Here is a 15969-nt window from a genome sequence, read left to right as displayed (position 1 = left end):
GAGGAAAATTCCCTGGAGAAGGGAACAGCTACCCACTCTAGTATTCTGACCTGGACAATATATTCCATGGGGTCAAAAGGAGTCAGAGATGACTGAGTGGGTTTCACTTTCATTTTTCAGTACTGGGACAAAGGGCAGAGGGTTTATCAGTAAAATCTGGGAAGTCTTATTTTCTGCTTTCTAAGGTCAAATGCCTGTTGCATGAATATTAAAACTTAGACTCTCTTCCTTTTCTCTCTTCTTGTCAATAAAATTTCTCAAGTCATCATGTTATTCAGGGCTATGTGGGCATAGATTCTTAGGTCAATTAATATAGGTGAAATAAGACCACTAGGAACATAGAAATGCATATGATCAAAGTCTCTCTCTCCTTTTTTTTCTTGGTGTATTTTTAAAATTGAGATATTAATATAATGACATTTAGCATCACACAAGTTTTAGATGCACAACACAATGATTTGTTATTTGTATATACTGCAAATAGGGGCTTCCTTGCTGCCTCACATGGAAAGTAATCACCACAGTAAATCTAGTTAACATCTATCATCACACATTGTTATTTCTTTCTTTCTTGTGGTGAGAACTTTTAAGATCTACTCTCTTTGCAACTTTCAAGTGTGTGATAAACTATTATTAGCTAGAGTCACCATGCCCTGTGTTATATCCCCATGACTTATATATAACTGTGAATTTGTACCTTTTAACCCACTTCACTCACGTTGGCTGCCCACCCAAACCCCACGTCTGGAAACCACCAATCTCTTCTCTATATTTATGTTTTGTTCCTCGTGGTTGTTGTTTGAGTCTACATTTAAGTGTGGTCATGGAGCATTTTTCTTTCTCGGACTTATTTCATATAGCATAAGGCACTCAAGATTCATTCATGTTATCACAAATAGCAAGATTTCTTTATGGTTAGTCCATAACCAATACATTAAAAGTATCTGCATATAAATAAACTTGGGGTACCTCCACACCCTACACACCCTTATAGTGACTAAATAGTTGATAGTGGCAATGGCAACCCACTCCAGTACTCTCGCCTGGAAAATCCCATGGACGGAGGAGTCTGGAAGGCTGCAGTCCATGTGGTTGCTGAGGGTCAGACACGACTGAGCGACTTCATTTTCACTTTTCACTTTCATGCCTTGGAGAAGGAAATGGCAACCCACCCCAGTGTTCTTGCCTGGGGAATCCCAGGGACGGCAGAGCCTGGTGGGCTGCCATTCATCTATGAGGTCGCACACAGTCAGACACGACTGAAGCCACTTAGCAGCGTGGTATGTGTGTCTGATTCACTCAGTCGTGTGCGACTCCTTGCAACTCCATGGCCTGTAGCCCATCAGGCTCCTCCATCCATGGAATTCTCCAGGCAAGAATACAGAAGTGGGTTTTCATGCCCTCCTGCAGGAGATCTTCCCAACCTAGGGATCAAACTCAGGTCTCCTTCATTGCAAGTGGATTCTTTAACATCTGAGCCACCTTGGAGGACCTTAGAAGACGATTGAAAAAAAAAAAGACAAAACAAAAAATACTTACTTTAATTTTAACAGAAAATTCAAGATGAAAATTAAAAGTAGTTAATGATAGATTTCACAAGAACATTCTAGATCATATAACTTTTTGAAATGTAGAAATATCACTAAGCAGGCATCTGTAATTTTAAAATACTCTTTTTTTTTTTTTTCTCAGATCCACTGTATTTTTTTTTTATTTTTTTATTTTTTTATTTTTTTTTATTAAATTTTAAAATCTTTAATTCTTACATGTGTTCCCAAACATGAAACCCCCTCCCACCTCCCTCCCCATAACATCTCTGTGGGTGATCCCCATGCACCAGCCCCAATCATGCTGTATCCTGCGTCAGACATAGACTGGCGATTCAATTCTTACATGATAGTATACATGATAGAATGCCATTCTCCCAAATCATCCCGCCCTCTCCCTCTCTCTCTGAGTCCAAAAGTCCGTTATACACAGCTGTGTCTTTTTTCCTGTCTTGCATACAGGGTCGTCATTGCCATCTTTCTAAATTCCATATATATGTGTTAGTATACTGTATTGGTGTTTTTCTTTCTGGCTTACTTCACTCTGTATAATCGGCTCCAGTTTCATCCATCTCATCAGAACTGATTCAAATGAATTCTTTTTAACGGCTGAGTAATACTCCATCGTGTATATGTACCAAAGCTTCCTTATCCATTCATCTGCTGATGGACATCTAGGTTGTTTCCATGTCCTGGCTATTATAAACAGTGCTGCGATGAACATTGGGGTACATGTGTCTCTTTCAATTCTGGTTTCCTCGGTGTGTATACCCAGCAGTGGGATTGCTGGGTCATAAGGTAGTTCTATTTGCAATTTTTTAAGGAATCTCCACACTGTTCTCCATAGTGGCTGTACTAGTTTGCATTCCCACCAACAGTGTAGGAGGGTTCCCTTTTCTCCACACCCTCTCCAGCATTTGTTGCTTGCAGATTTTTGGATCGCAGCCATTCTGACTGGTGTGAAGTGGTACCTCATTGTGGTTTTGATTTGCATTTCTCTGATAATGAGTGATGTTGAGCATCTTTTCATGTGTTTGTTAGCCATCCATATGTCTTCTTTGGAGAAGTGTCTATTTAGTTCTTTGGCCCATTTTTTGATTGGGTCGTTTATTTTTCTGGAATTGAGCTGCATAAGTTGCTTGTATATTTTTGAGATTAGTTGTTTGTCAGTTGCTTCATTTGCTATTATTTTCTCCCATTCAGAAGGCTGTCTTTTCACCTTGCTTATAGTTTCCTTTGTTGTGCAGAAGCTTTTAATTTTAATTAGATCCCATTTGTTTATTTTTGCTTTTATTTCCAGAATTCTGGGAGGTGGATCATAGAGGATCCTGCTGTGATTTATGTCTGAGAGTGTTTTGCCTATATTCTCCTCTAGGAGTTTTATAGTTTCTGGTCTTACATTTAGATCTTTAATCCATTTTGAGTTTATTTTTGTGTGCGGTGTTAGAAAGTGATCTAGTTTCATTCTTTTACAAGTGGTTGACCAGTTTTCCCAGCACCACTTGTTAAAGAGATTGTCTTTACTCCATTGTATATTCTTGCCTCCTTTGTCAAAGATAAGGTGTCCATATGTGTGTGGATTTATCTCTGGGCTTTCTAAAGTATATGTTCTATTATCACAAAGATCTTAGAACCATCAATTATATAAAACTGGGTCCAAAATACTGTTCCAAGTGCAGAAAACAGCAAAAGTAGTAATGAACCTTTCTAGTCATACCAGCCCTTTCCCCATGGTCACAGTCAAATGGAGGAAAGCTGGACTGTTTTGATTAACACACATGGGTTCTAATCCAGGTGTGGCCAGAGGTATACCTTGTATGACTCAGGGCAAGTGATTCAACCTCTCCAGTTTTCTGTTTCCTTAAAAACATTTATGCATTTGACAACTGTTTACTGAGTGCTTCCCAAGCACCAGATTCTACATTACAGAAAAAAAAATACTTTGATAAATGGGACAGCTAAAGTCACTGATTTCATTAAGATTATATTCTAGTGGAAAACACGGGTATTTGAACAAGTAATCGCAAACATGAAGAGATGGGGAAACAGGAAGGATTCACACTGTGGGAGCAAAGAGCAAGAACTCGGCTCCTAGTCTAAAGGGTTAGGAGTCACTGTCCAAGGAACTGAAGCAGAAGCTAACAGTCTAAAAGACACATGGGAGGAAGCTGAACAAACTATAGGAAAAAACGTTCTAGGCAGAGCAAAACAAGGCAAGGAAGATAGTGCAGGACCATGGTATGTTCAGGGAACTGGTCAGGTGTGGTGTAGCTGGACTGGAGAGAGGAGAGGACGGGACAGGAGGGGAGCTGAAGCCCAGGCAAGGGCCAGATCCAGGAGAGACCCAGGAACAGCGGGAAGAAAAGTAGGCTGTCTTTAGGGAAAAGGGTAGCCATCCAAGGGTTTAGGAGCAGAGGCATGATTATATATCTATGTTTAAAACAAGGTCCGGCTGAAGAATGGAGCCAGTATTTAAGGGAGCAGAAGGGGATTTCAGGGATATTAATGCAGGGACTGGGGATCACCCTGGAGATTGTTGGAGCAGTTTGTGGTAGAAGGTCTAGAAAGAAAAGAAATCTTTAAAAGATTTAAGTAAAATAATGTTTAAAACTTACAACAAAGTCTAATATGTAGAATGGATAAGCAAAGCAAGAGAGAAAGACGTTTTCTAGCTATAAAATAACTAGAGAATCATCCCTGCCATGTATGATGGTGTGAATAAAAATATAAATGTGACAATGTAGACTACATTAAGCATCTCTTATACTGCCTAGTGCATAGAACAAACTCAAAAGACTGAAAATAGTTATCTTTAGAGTGAAACAACACTTCACACTCTTACAACTGATGTGAAGTTGAATTTATTTCTGGGTCAAATCCCTTATCATTGCTCTCTACTATTGGGTACAAAGACTGCAGTTCACCAATGCAAAGGGAAAGGAATATAGCAGGAGGCTGAGTATGTGGAAAGAGTCTGCAGTGTGTCCTCCAGATTATGAATGCTCCACCGTTACATGCGGGCAGTCAATAAAAAAATGTTATTTGAAAATATATATCAATCCGTTTGGTGAGATTTTTCTCTTAAATTTATGAAGATGTTCAAGACCATAATCTTGATCACAGTTTGTGTTCTTTTCCAGGGAGTCTGTTTTTACTCCTATGGATTATGTATTTCAGGTGAAACATTTTGGGATGGAATAAAATCTTGAGACTCTGCAGTTTGCTCCTTCAGTGGCCAAGACAAAGATTTTGGCAGGGGTGCTATAGAACTGTGGTTGACCCACAGACAAGGTACGCATAGATGGAGATGGCCACACACAGACCTCTCTGGTGGGCAGGGCACAGGAGAACCATCCCACAACAGAAGAAGCCTGTTTTACTTCCTTAGCTATAGACACTGACCATCACTATCACCCAGGAGGAAGGTGGTGTTTCTGTTTTATAGGTTAACACGCACACATTTAGACTTCCTATCTATGAGCATGTAGTTCTAACAAAAGAACGGGAGTTGAATGGGCTTTTATCTAAATTTGTAAGACCTTCATATCTTTATAAAGAATTATTCTCTCTGAATATTCTGAAAGACAGGGGAGTCTGTGTGCTACAGTCTGTAGAGTTGCAAATAGTTGGACATGATTTAGGACTAAACAACAACTCTAAATATTCTTTTGTGCCATTACAATGGAGCTCTATGTTACTCAGGAATTAAGTAAGTAGGAAAATTTGTATGGAGAAAAACTTACTCTTGAACATTCTTTAAATCACCCACAAAAAATGGTATATGTGGTTTTATATGTACTTTGTGGTCTTGCAATAAGCCTAACACGGTCAGGCTTCCTCAAGGATTTAGACAAATTCCTACCTCTTTAGTGGAGAAACCAGATGAAACACTAGGCCTCCGTTTAGTGGTTAGTTTTAAAAAATAAATGATTGTTTGTCTTCTGCTTTTTTAAAACAATATATATAATGTTTAAAGGTTACTTTCTACTTATATTTACTACAAAACATTGGCTACATTACCCATGTTGTACAAAACATCCTTCAGCCTTTCTTATATCCAATAGTTTGCACCCCTGTCCCTAAATTAACCCCTACCCACTACTAACCGCTAGTTCTTTTGCACATCTGTGAGTCTACTTTTCTGATTTATTTTCAAGCACATGTTAGTTGAGTAAGTTAAAGCTATTCAATTCTACTGCATACAAAAGAAACACACTTGTCTAAATCTATTTTCAAAATCAACACTCAAAGTACTATTCTAATTTTTAAAATCAACTCTCAAGAATAATTTGAATCAATTTATTGTCTAATTTAACTAGTAAATTACCTAACTCTTTTGCCATGTCATTTGAAACAGTGAAACATCATTGGCCTAATTAGGCATGCTTTTAATGAACTGGAATAATAAATGTGCAGAAAAGAGGGGGGAGTAATATAAGATTTCCCTCCTCTTTCCTCACTCATAGGTGTCCATTAATCCAAATGAATCCCAATGTCATGTCCTTCTAGCACTTTATTCATTCATTTATTTAATTTTAGAACTGAAAAACAAGTCCAAGATTATCTGCCATGCCAGATTCCTTCTCTTTGCCCTTCTGGATATACTTTCTTCCTTCTCCACCATGTTTATGGTCTCTGTGGGATGGTCTAGTGACCACAACAACAGGCCCCCTTATTTTCCTGTCTTCCTGTTGGGATCAACAAATGGGAAGCCCTAGCAGGAGATGGATGGAAGGAAACAGAATGAGATCCGTGAACTTATTCCCCTGGCTCCCTCCTCTTAAATTTTCCAGATATAATCACTGTTTCTTCAAGGTGTCCTCCTCTGTAAAACTCTGCTTAAGTTGCAAAGTTGCCCCCTTCTCCCATTTCTTTGGATCTAAGCTGAAAACAACTCATTTAATAGCACCCAACTCCCATAACTTGATAAGACTCCTGAAATATTTTCATTTCTGTATACTGTTTGTTTGATTTCTAAATGCTATAATTTAATTTTGCACATGAAAACACTGAACCTGAGGAAACATGGCTGTCAAGTTTGAGGTAACACAACCAGTAGCCAGCCAGTGAATGATGGTGAAAAGAAACCAGAACATTCCATTGCCAGGAACAGAAGCTTCTCGGAAACAAATTAAACAGACAAAAAGATGGAGACATTCTTTGGACCACAGAGCAGGGAGTTCAGTGGAACTGACTTGGAGAATGGGAGGAGGCAGAGTCCAGCCTTTATTATCAGGAATGTGTCTGTTTACTCCATCCCTCTCCTTAGCTCCTGGTTGACAAGCAGAATGTCCCCACAGGACAGAAAATTCAACTGCTAGAAGCTGTATCTTTACTCATCCCAGAGTTCTAGCAAAGTCCCAGAGGAAAGTATTTTAAGTTAGTGTTATTCAAAGTCCACCATGACCAAATCAGATGAAATCTGAGTGCTCAGATCAAGACAGCTGGTGGTTCTTGGAGTGAGGAAACAGGGTTAGCCCCACCCCCAAAGCATAGACTCAGTTGGGGAATAAATGATTTCTAAGAGAAAGAGACAGGCAGAAAGCAAAGGAAAGAAACATTCCCTAGAGATAGGAGTAGAAGGTGTGTAGAACCAACAGACAACTGGTATACCAAAGCAAGAACAGAATCAGTTATATGAATCTAATTCAATTTATGTTTCACTATGACACATACAGAAACCAAATAATCTGACTTAACCTAAATCTTATTCCATAGAACCTAAAGAAAATAATCAGACTGTACATGCAATGATCAACATTGGTCTTATAGTTACAAGTCACAGAGAATTATCAGATACATTATCTCATTTATTCAGTTATTCCAGATTTGGAATTCCATATACTTTCCCCTTGGCCTTTTTCAAGGTCAGACAAATGTTTGTGAACTTTAAGAATCCAAAGATTATGTGTAAATACTTCAGTGGTGTTCACATGTGGTTAAGAATCTACAGTGTAAACATTTCAGAAGAACTCATGCTTGTCAGTTTTATTGTGATAAGAATCACTGAGGAAATTCAGTCAGAGACCCATTAGGATATATTTGTGGGTCAAAGGCCAAAGTTCTTGGAATGATCATGTCTTCTTTTCTGCAATCTGCATTTTGCCCAGGCCCCAGGGATCACTCTAATACTAAAAATATAGCTTCCTCACTCCCCGTGAAAACCACTGACCAAGGCTTTTGCCATAATATTGCAGAAAAGCATGGATATATGTGTCTAATTATCCATAAATGCATGGTTAGTATAAAAATATCAAACAAATGATCAAGATGACAAGGGTGGCAGACTCTCATGATGGTTTTAGGTAAACTGTGGGTTTTCTCTGGTGAAACTTAGAGGTCAGAAAGTGCTAGAAGTTGACCCCATGATGAAGTATTTAATAAGCTGGGGAAGAAAACAAGCTTGGTGTGGATTCTACTCAATTTAGAGTGAAAACTAGAACTTGATTCAGAAGGTTAAGAGGAAAGACCAAACACAATAACATGAAAGAATGAAGTTGGTTTTGCGCTTTCTTGATAAAGGTAAAAAGTATTTAATACAATAAACCTAGCAATTTATAAATATATATAAGCATAATTAAGTTTATATACATAAATTATATCTATATATAAAACAGTATATAAAAGTGCATAGATACAGTTTCAGACATTTTCTAAATTTCTCAGTTATGACCAACAGATGGATTGAAGATTTCCAAAATTTGCAACTGAAACTCATATCATGTGATATTTTCAAATGTACTTTTCTAAATGGTGATGGCAACCATGGATCAACCCGTTGGCAGACATGAGGTCAGTAATCCCCAATCAGAGTTTATTTGGTGTTTCCAGTTAGAAAAACTGAAGTTGATATGTCTGTCAAAGCTCAAAACTATTTTCAGTGCATTTCACATCAGAGGCAAGTAGAAACGCCCACTCTCTGGAGGAACCGTCTTTGAAAACTGGTGACAGATGTGATATGAGGACAGAAAAGGAGAAGTGAGTAAGCAAAAGGTGACTCTAAAATCTTGAGCCTCTAGCTGTGTATTCACTCAACTATGCTTACAGAGCCCTTTGCTTTTCTACTGACTACAAAACAGTTGGAAAGAAAACAGCCCAAGTCAGCCTGCTTTTATACACCAATCAGTCACTGAGCAATACAAGGAGGAACCATTTTAGGGGATGCAATTTCATTCTGCAAAGTGTTGGGAGGTTCCCCTTAATCTATAAACTGTGTCTAAGGGGACTAACTGAAAGTAAATTCAAAAGAACCTGATCAAAATCTCTGAAGCACTTTCGGAGTTTAAGTAAAAATGAAATGCACGTCTGGTAACCAAGATTCAGTCATAGATGAGTCAGATCCAGAACCAGTTTAGACAAATATCTGTGCATTGTAACTGCCCAATCTGGAGTCTCCCCATTTTCCAAACAAATGACTGTGTAGTATCATTTAAGATCCACAATTTGAATCGCCAGTCCCTGATACAGGATGCTCGGGGCTGGTGCACTGGGATGACCCAGAGGGATGGTACAGGGAGGGATGTGGGAGGGGGGTTCAGGATGGGGAACACGTGTACGCCCATGGCAGATTCATGTTGATGTACAGCAAAACCAATACAATATTGTAAAGTAAAAAAAAAAAATGATAATAAATAATAAAAAAAAAGATCCACAGTTCAGTTTTCATCTCAGTCTACATATGAACTTTGACATGTTAGCACTGTGTTGGAAAGAGGATGCAAACAAGTAGATTTATCAGAGGTTGAGAAGCAAAATAAGAGCTACTGTTGTGGAAGGAAAAATGTTGCCTTACCTAACTGCTGACATAATGTCTAACGGGTTAAGGCAAAGTTAAGGAACAGATCAGACTTCAAGATTCAGACACTGAGTCTCGTGTTTTGAGCTTTACATTCTGAACATAGACTTCCACAATATTATAGTTCACCATCATTATTTCAGGAAAGAATATGAGGAAAGAAAGAGTTGTCAGGAGAGTTAATTTTCATCACAAAATGGTTATTATTTAGTTTCTAGCAAATCAGATAATGTATGCAAGATACATATGTCAAGTAAGCACCAATATAATATGTTAAAACATTTGCATGTGTGGATGCACACAGAAGACTTTTTCTATTGTTATCATAAAGCATGTTGAACATGCAAAGAAAAAAATAAAGAGCGTTATCCATAAAATGTTGTGTAATCTGAAGATACAATTATACTCTACCTAGAAGAATGACAGACACCCATAAAATGGGTACTCAACAAATACTATAATAACAACAGTGAAACATCCCACAAGTACAACTAATTTTCTGGGACTAAAGGGATCTAAAGGGAGAATCCACATTATCTCTGTTTCTCATTTTATATTCTTCCCTAAAATGCTATTCCTTCAATAAAGTGTAACTAATTTGCATTCCAAAAGTGTGATGTGGATAGAAGTTTGTCACCCTTGTAATCTAAGTATAAAAGATTATCACAGGTACAGGCAATTTATAAGCAGATTGCCTTACACCCAGAGTCCTTGGGGACCCATCACTAGCAGTAAAAGGATAGTTGAGATTTCAGCTCAGTTACAAATAGAATTAGGCAGAGAATATTTATACACCCTGTTCTCATTTTCTCCATTTTCTTTTGAAATTGAGAACAAACTTGAGTCACTTTGAAGTGATATTATTGCTTTGCATAACACTTTTTTTTTGCTCTGCAATATGAATGTACGTTTTTAAAATATCAAGCCTTTGATCTGAGTTGCTCCACCAGAACACTCTATGGAGGCTGGAAACCATTTCTATATAAGGGTTTGCTATGCTGAGAGGAAGACTACGCTAGCTTGGAGGAGGTTGGTAATATCGCATCAGAAAGGTCTTTTGAGTCCTCCTCAGCCTAAACACTTTAGTGAGAGGGGTCAAAGTCACCAACTGCTAAAACAAAATCCAAATTACGCAGTGTTTCCACAAAGAAGCTAAGCTAAGTGGAAACTCAGAGGTCACCAACTGGACTCCTTAATGCGGCAAGAGTCAAACGGTAAAAGTGCCTTTAAAAACAACAGGTACATTCTCCTAAATCCTACTGATTTTTACAAGTTGTCCAGTAAGTTTAAAAGACTAGCTTCTTAGGTATTACTATAGAAACTAAATTGAACTATTCAAGAAGGAGGGAGTGGAAACAATACTGGTGTGATCAGTCCAAACTTTGAACTCTCAAAGCAACCAGCCTGCAAACTACAAAGGACAAGATGGTTTTATAAACTTGAAGGTCCATAAATATTTCCTTAAATTTTCCAAAAGAAAAAAGTTGTTTTCTTTGTGGGATTGAGGAAAATGTTTGCCACTGAGTATCTGAGCCCCCCAAACCCTAATAGCTTTTTAAGTTTTCTTGCTCTACATGCAGGAGACAAGCAGAACAGAGGCCAAGAGAACAAGCTCAGAGCACAGCATCATCTGGCAGCTGTCTTGCTGGGGAGAGAAGGCTGAGCTTCTATTTCTCAGCCTTGACTGTCTCACTGTAGTCATCACAACTTAATGAAGTTCTAAGATTTTAAACATTTATGGACTGAGTTTACAGATTCCTCCTTCAATTGGAAAATTAGTATATATTTCTGATTTTCACCTACAACTCCAAATCTCTGGTTTTTAAATCATAATCAGCAGTGGCCAGAAAGAGGGAATGATGGGAGAAAGACTTCCCTGATTTTGCTATTTAGTCCCTAATTTGTGTCTGATCCTTTTGCAATCCTGTGGACCGTAACCAACCAGGCTCCTCTGTCCATGGGACTTCCCTGGCATGAATACTGGAGTGGGTTGCCATTTCCTTCTCCAGGGGATCTTCACTCAGAAATCAAACCCAGGTCTCCTGCATTGGCGGGTGGGTTCTTTATTGCTGAACCAGCAATGTAACTTTAATTTGTAATGGAGTCAACTTTATCCCCACAACTTTTAATGCGGGTGTTTGAGCTACCCATTTCCCACATCCTACCCGGCAGAACATGCAGGAAGAGTACAGAATATTGAAGGGAAAGAGGGGCAGACCGAAGAACGTTTGGTAGCCATAATGCAAATCAGCTCATTTCACTTGTCAAGGTCTGTGTACACACCTGTGTGCGGAGCATCTGTGTGCCAACTTTGTCAGGATGGGATTCAATCAGGCAAGAGTCTGCAAAAAATATGAGGCTTTGATTTTGCTACAAAAATTAGTGAATCAGAAAAGGGCAATTGTTCTTTGCAGACCCATCTATCTTACATAGTTTGGCCACTGAAATATGTAAGCATCCCATTATTTCATGTTCTTACATCCATTTCCTGCTCTATTCAACCCTTCATTACACATCACCTTAACTTCCTTCCTTGCTTCCCAGGTTTCTTTCTTCCTTAGGTGCATAAAACCCTTGTCTCCTTGTTTATCACAATGAGACTAAGACCAGCATGGATATAAAAATTGCTTTGTAAATTATGAAGCTTTGAAACAATTTCAATCATGATTATTTATTCGTGTACCAAATATACAAAATATAGAGTGGAAAGGAAGACATGAGAAATGCTAAATGCTGAAGATGGCTTATCCTTAGAAAATTATGTTCAAGATCCTTTAATAATCACAAAAAAGTGTACTAGGAATTATTAGATTAAAGAGGTTTCAAATTCCATGGAAAATGGAAAACAAAACATGGAATGACTTCAAGCTTCAAGGTATATATAATAAGAAATGTTAACAATCTGGGTTGTTGAGTCCTGGGGTGGATCATTAAAGGAGACTGTGGACTGACTTCCCAGGAATTGTATGAGGAGCAGAATGGTCACCATCGGATGTGGTCCCCACTCTGTAACCAAGCAAAGGACTGAGAGAAATCAGGTCACCCCAATCCTATTTTCTAGTTCCAAATATTGATCAAAGCATTAATTTTTTAAAACTCTTATGCAAAGTCCATATAACTTTATTTTTTTTTGCTTTTATTTTTTTATAATTTTATTTTATTTTATTTATTATTTTTTTAAATTAAATTTTAAAATCTTTAATTCTACAAGCACTCATATTTTAAAATGTAAAATTTCCTACAGAATGGAAAAGTAGTCAAAAATTTCAGCTTTATAGTAACAAATAATACAAATATCTTTTCAAATGCAACACATGTTCATTTTAACAGCAGCCATTTCAGATGAGACTTCTGTTGATAAGACACCCCCAGAGGTTAAAAAATCAGAGGTAGTGATAGCAAAACAAGAGCAAGTTTCTCGGTTTTTGCTGTAGCCCCACAAAGGCTTTATGATCTGAAGTGTCCGGAAGAAAAAATATATTTCAACCCCATGAAAAATGTCAAACCTTCAGTGACTGGTCATCATAACACTGTCACAGACCTTCCACACCAAAGTTAATGACATCCTTGTTAGAAGATCCTTCAGCTACCCTTTATGTATATCTGTATGAATGTATTGATGTATTCATATTTATATTTGTTGAATATTTTTATTTTAAGATAATGAAGGAGGAACGTTAAAATTCTCTTCTGATTTGAAGATTTTGTGTGGGATTTTCACGTTTTTTATTCACATTTTACTCTGAAAAGAAGAGAATTAGGGCAACAAGATCAGTCTAAATTTTTTATCTTCAGTCACTGGAAAATGGGAACCTGACTTTCCTTTCATGCCAGTCATTTATTATGTGGGGTGTGTTGTGTGTGTGTGATGGGCATATGTGTGCAAGCATAAAACAGCCAATGCTGCTCAAGCAGCCTGAAAAATTTCACACACCCCTGATCTAGTCCTGACAAGAGGATCCAGCTTGGAAAACAAAACTTCCCCCTCAGTGCTACCCTCAGCCTCTTGGATCTCCTTAAAAACATGAATGATTCTGGGAGGCTTTTGTTTCACACAGGCAGGTTCAAGTATAAGGGACTTTGTCACCTCTGGGGACTAAGCACCCAGTTATAACATTTGTATGGAAGCTGACTTGTTAAATTTGCCCTCAAAGATAAGGAACCTACCAAAGCACTAGAAAGAGGAGAAGAGGGTCCAGTTAAAAGTGAGGCCAGAGGCTGAGGGGCTAGTCATCCACTGATAACTACTTAATTATTAATCCTTTTGCTTAAGTGATATTTAAGCATCGAAAAAGTCTCCATTTTGCCTATCTCAGCAGATACTGCAAAGTTTTTGTTTTTCCTATGTAGACACTGACATATATAAATCAAATGTCATGAATAGTGACTAGCAAGCAGAGTATTTTTTGAGACAGAATTCGCAAATAAAAGTGTAAGATATTTAAAGTATGTAACTTGATAATTCGATATATGTATATATTATTTTTTAAATTTGCTTTTAATTGGAGTATAATTTCTTTACAATGTGTTGGTTTCTGCTGTACAACGATGTGAATCAGCCATAAGTATACATGTATCCCCTCCCTCTTGAATCCTCCTACCACGCACCCCATCCCACATCTCTAGGTTGTCACAGAGCACTGGCTAAGCTTCCTGTGTCACTCAGCCACTTCCCACTAGCTATCTATTAATTTTTTATATATGGTAATGTACTATGTATCAATGCTACTCTCTCAATTCAACTTGCCCTCTTCTTCCCCCATTGTATCCACAAATCTCTTCTCTGTCTGTGTCTCTCTTCCTGCCCTGAAAATACATTAACCAGTGCCATTTTTCTAGATTCCATATACACATTAATATACAATATTTGGTTTTCTCTTTCTGACTTACTTCACTCTACATAACAAGCTGCAGGTTCATCCACCTCAGCTCAAGTGACCCAAATTCGCTTCTTTTTAAAGTTAATTAAAATTCCCTTGTATAGGTGTACCTCACCTTCTTTATCCATTCCTCTCTCAATGCACGTCTAGACTGCTTCCATGTCCTGGCTATTGTAAACACTGTTGCAATGAATTTTGGGTACACGTGTCTTTATGGATTATGGTTTTCTCAGGGTATATGCCCAATAGTAGAATTCCTAGGACATATGGTAGTTTTGTTAGGACTTCCCTGATGGCTCAAAAGCTGAAGAATCTGCGTGCAATGCAGGAGACACAGGAGATGGTTCAATCCCTAGGTCAGGAAGCTCCTCTGGAGGAGGAAATGGCAACCCACTCCAGTATACTTGCCATTTCCACCTACCCCTCTGCCATAGTGATGACCCTCATTTACATATGTGTTAGAAAAGATCTTTCCTGTTTATTAATAAGTCACATTCCTGTCATCTGACATGTTTACTTTTTATTTTTTGAAGAGAACACAGGTAAGTTCCACTCTCTTAGACAGCATCAATTATACAACACAATTTTATCAGTTATAGTCACCTCAGACTTTATAATTTTCATATGTTAAAATGTATAACCTTTTACAAACCCATCCCTATTTCTCCCACTCTCCAAGCCTTGGCAATCACTTACCTATGCTGTTTCTGAGTTCCATTTTTTTTTTTCTTTTTAGATTCCTTACAATTGAGATCATAGAGTAACTGTCTTTCTCTAACATGTTTCACTTAGCATTAGGCCCTCCAATTTCATCCATGCTGCCACAAATGGAGGACTTTTTTTTAATGGCTAAATATGATTCACACACACACACACACACACATACACACACACACAGACACAGACACACACACACACACACATATATATATATCATGTCGCATTGTTGTAATCTTTTTACCTGCTAACAAATACTTAGATTGTTCCCATAAGTGGTTGTTTCCTGGCTACTGTGAATATTGATGCAATGAACATGGGAGTGCAGATTTCTTTTTGAGATGTCTATTTCATTTCCTTTAAATATATATGCAGAAATAAACAAATATACAGGAGTGGGATTAATGGGCACATAACAGTTCTTTGTGGAATTTTGTGAGAAACTTCCAGAAGGTATTCCATGGGAGTTGCACCAATAAACATTCCTACCAATAATCCATTAAGACCTCCATTTTCTAGACATCCTCAACCACACTTATTTCTTACTTTTTGGTAAAAGCCATTTAAACAAGAAAGAGGTGGTGTATATTGTATTTTTGATTTGCACTTCACTGATAGTGATTTTGAGCATCTTGTCATATATTTCTTGGGCATTCTTTTTGTCTGTATCTTATTTGGGGGGGAAATTGTTTACTCTGTAAAAAATAGCATGCATTTTGTATACTGTATTTGAATATATAAAACTCAGTTACCTTTCCATACACCAAAACAAATTACAGAAATACAAATAATCCATTTACAATTGCATCAAAACATAAAATACTTAGAAATATATTTAAGCAAGGTGTTGAAAGATCTATGTATGAAAACATTCAAGGCACACATGAAAGAAATGTTTAAAAGACACAGAAGGAAATATATTTCATATTTATGGGCTGGAAGAATTAATATTGTTAATACATCCATACTACCCAAAGCTATTTACATATTCACTGCAGTCTCTTTCAAAATTCCAAGGCATTTTTCACAA

This window comes from Capricornis sumatraensis, chromosome 22 (genome assembly GCF_032405125.1).
Source record: "Capricornis sumatraensis isolate serow.1 chromosome 22, serow.2, whole genome shotgun sequence".
NCBI lineage: Eukaryota > Metazoa > Chordata > Mammalia > Artiodactyla > Bovidae > Capricornis > Capricornis sumatraensis.
This window is presented reverse-complemented; position numbering follows the sequence as displayed.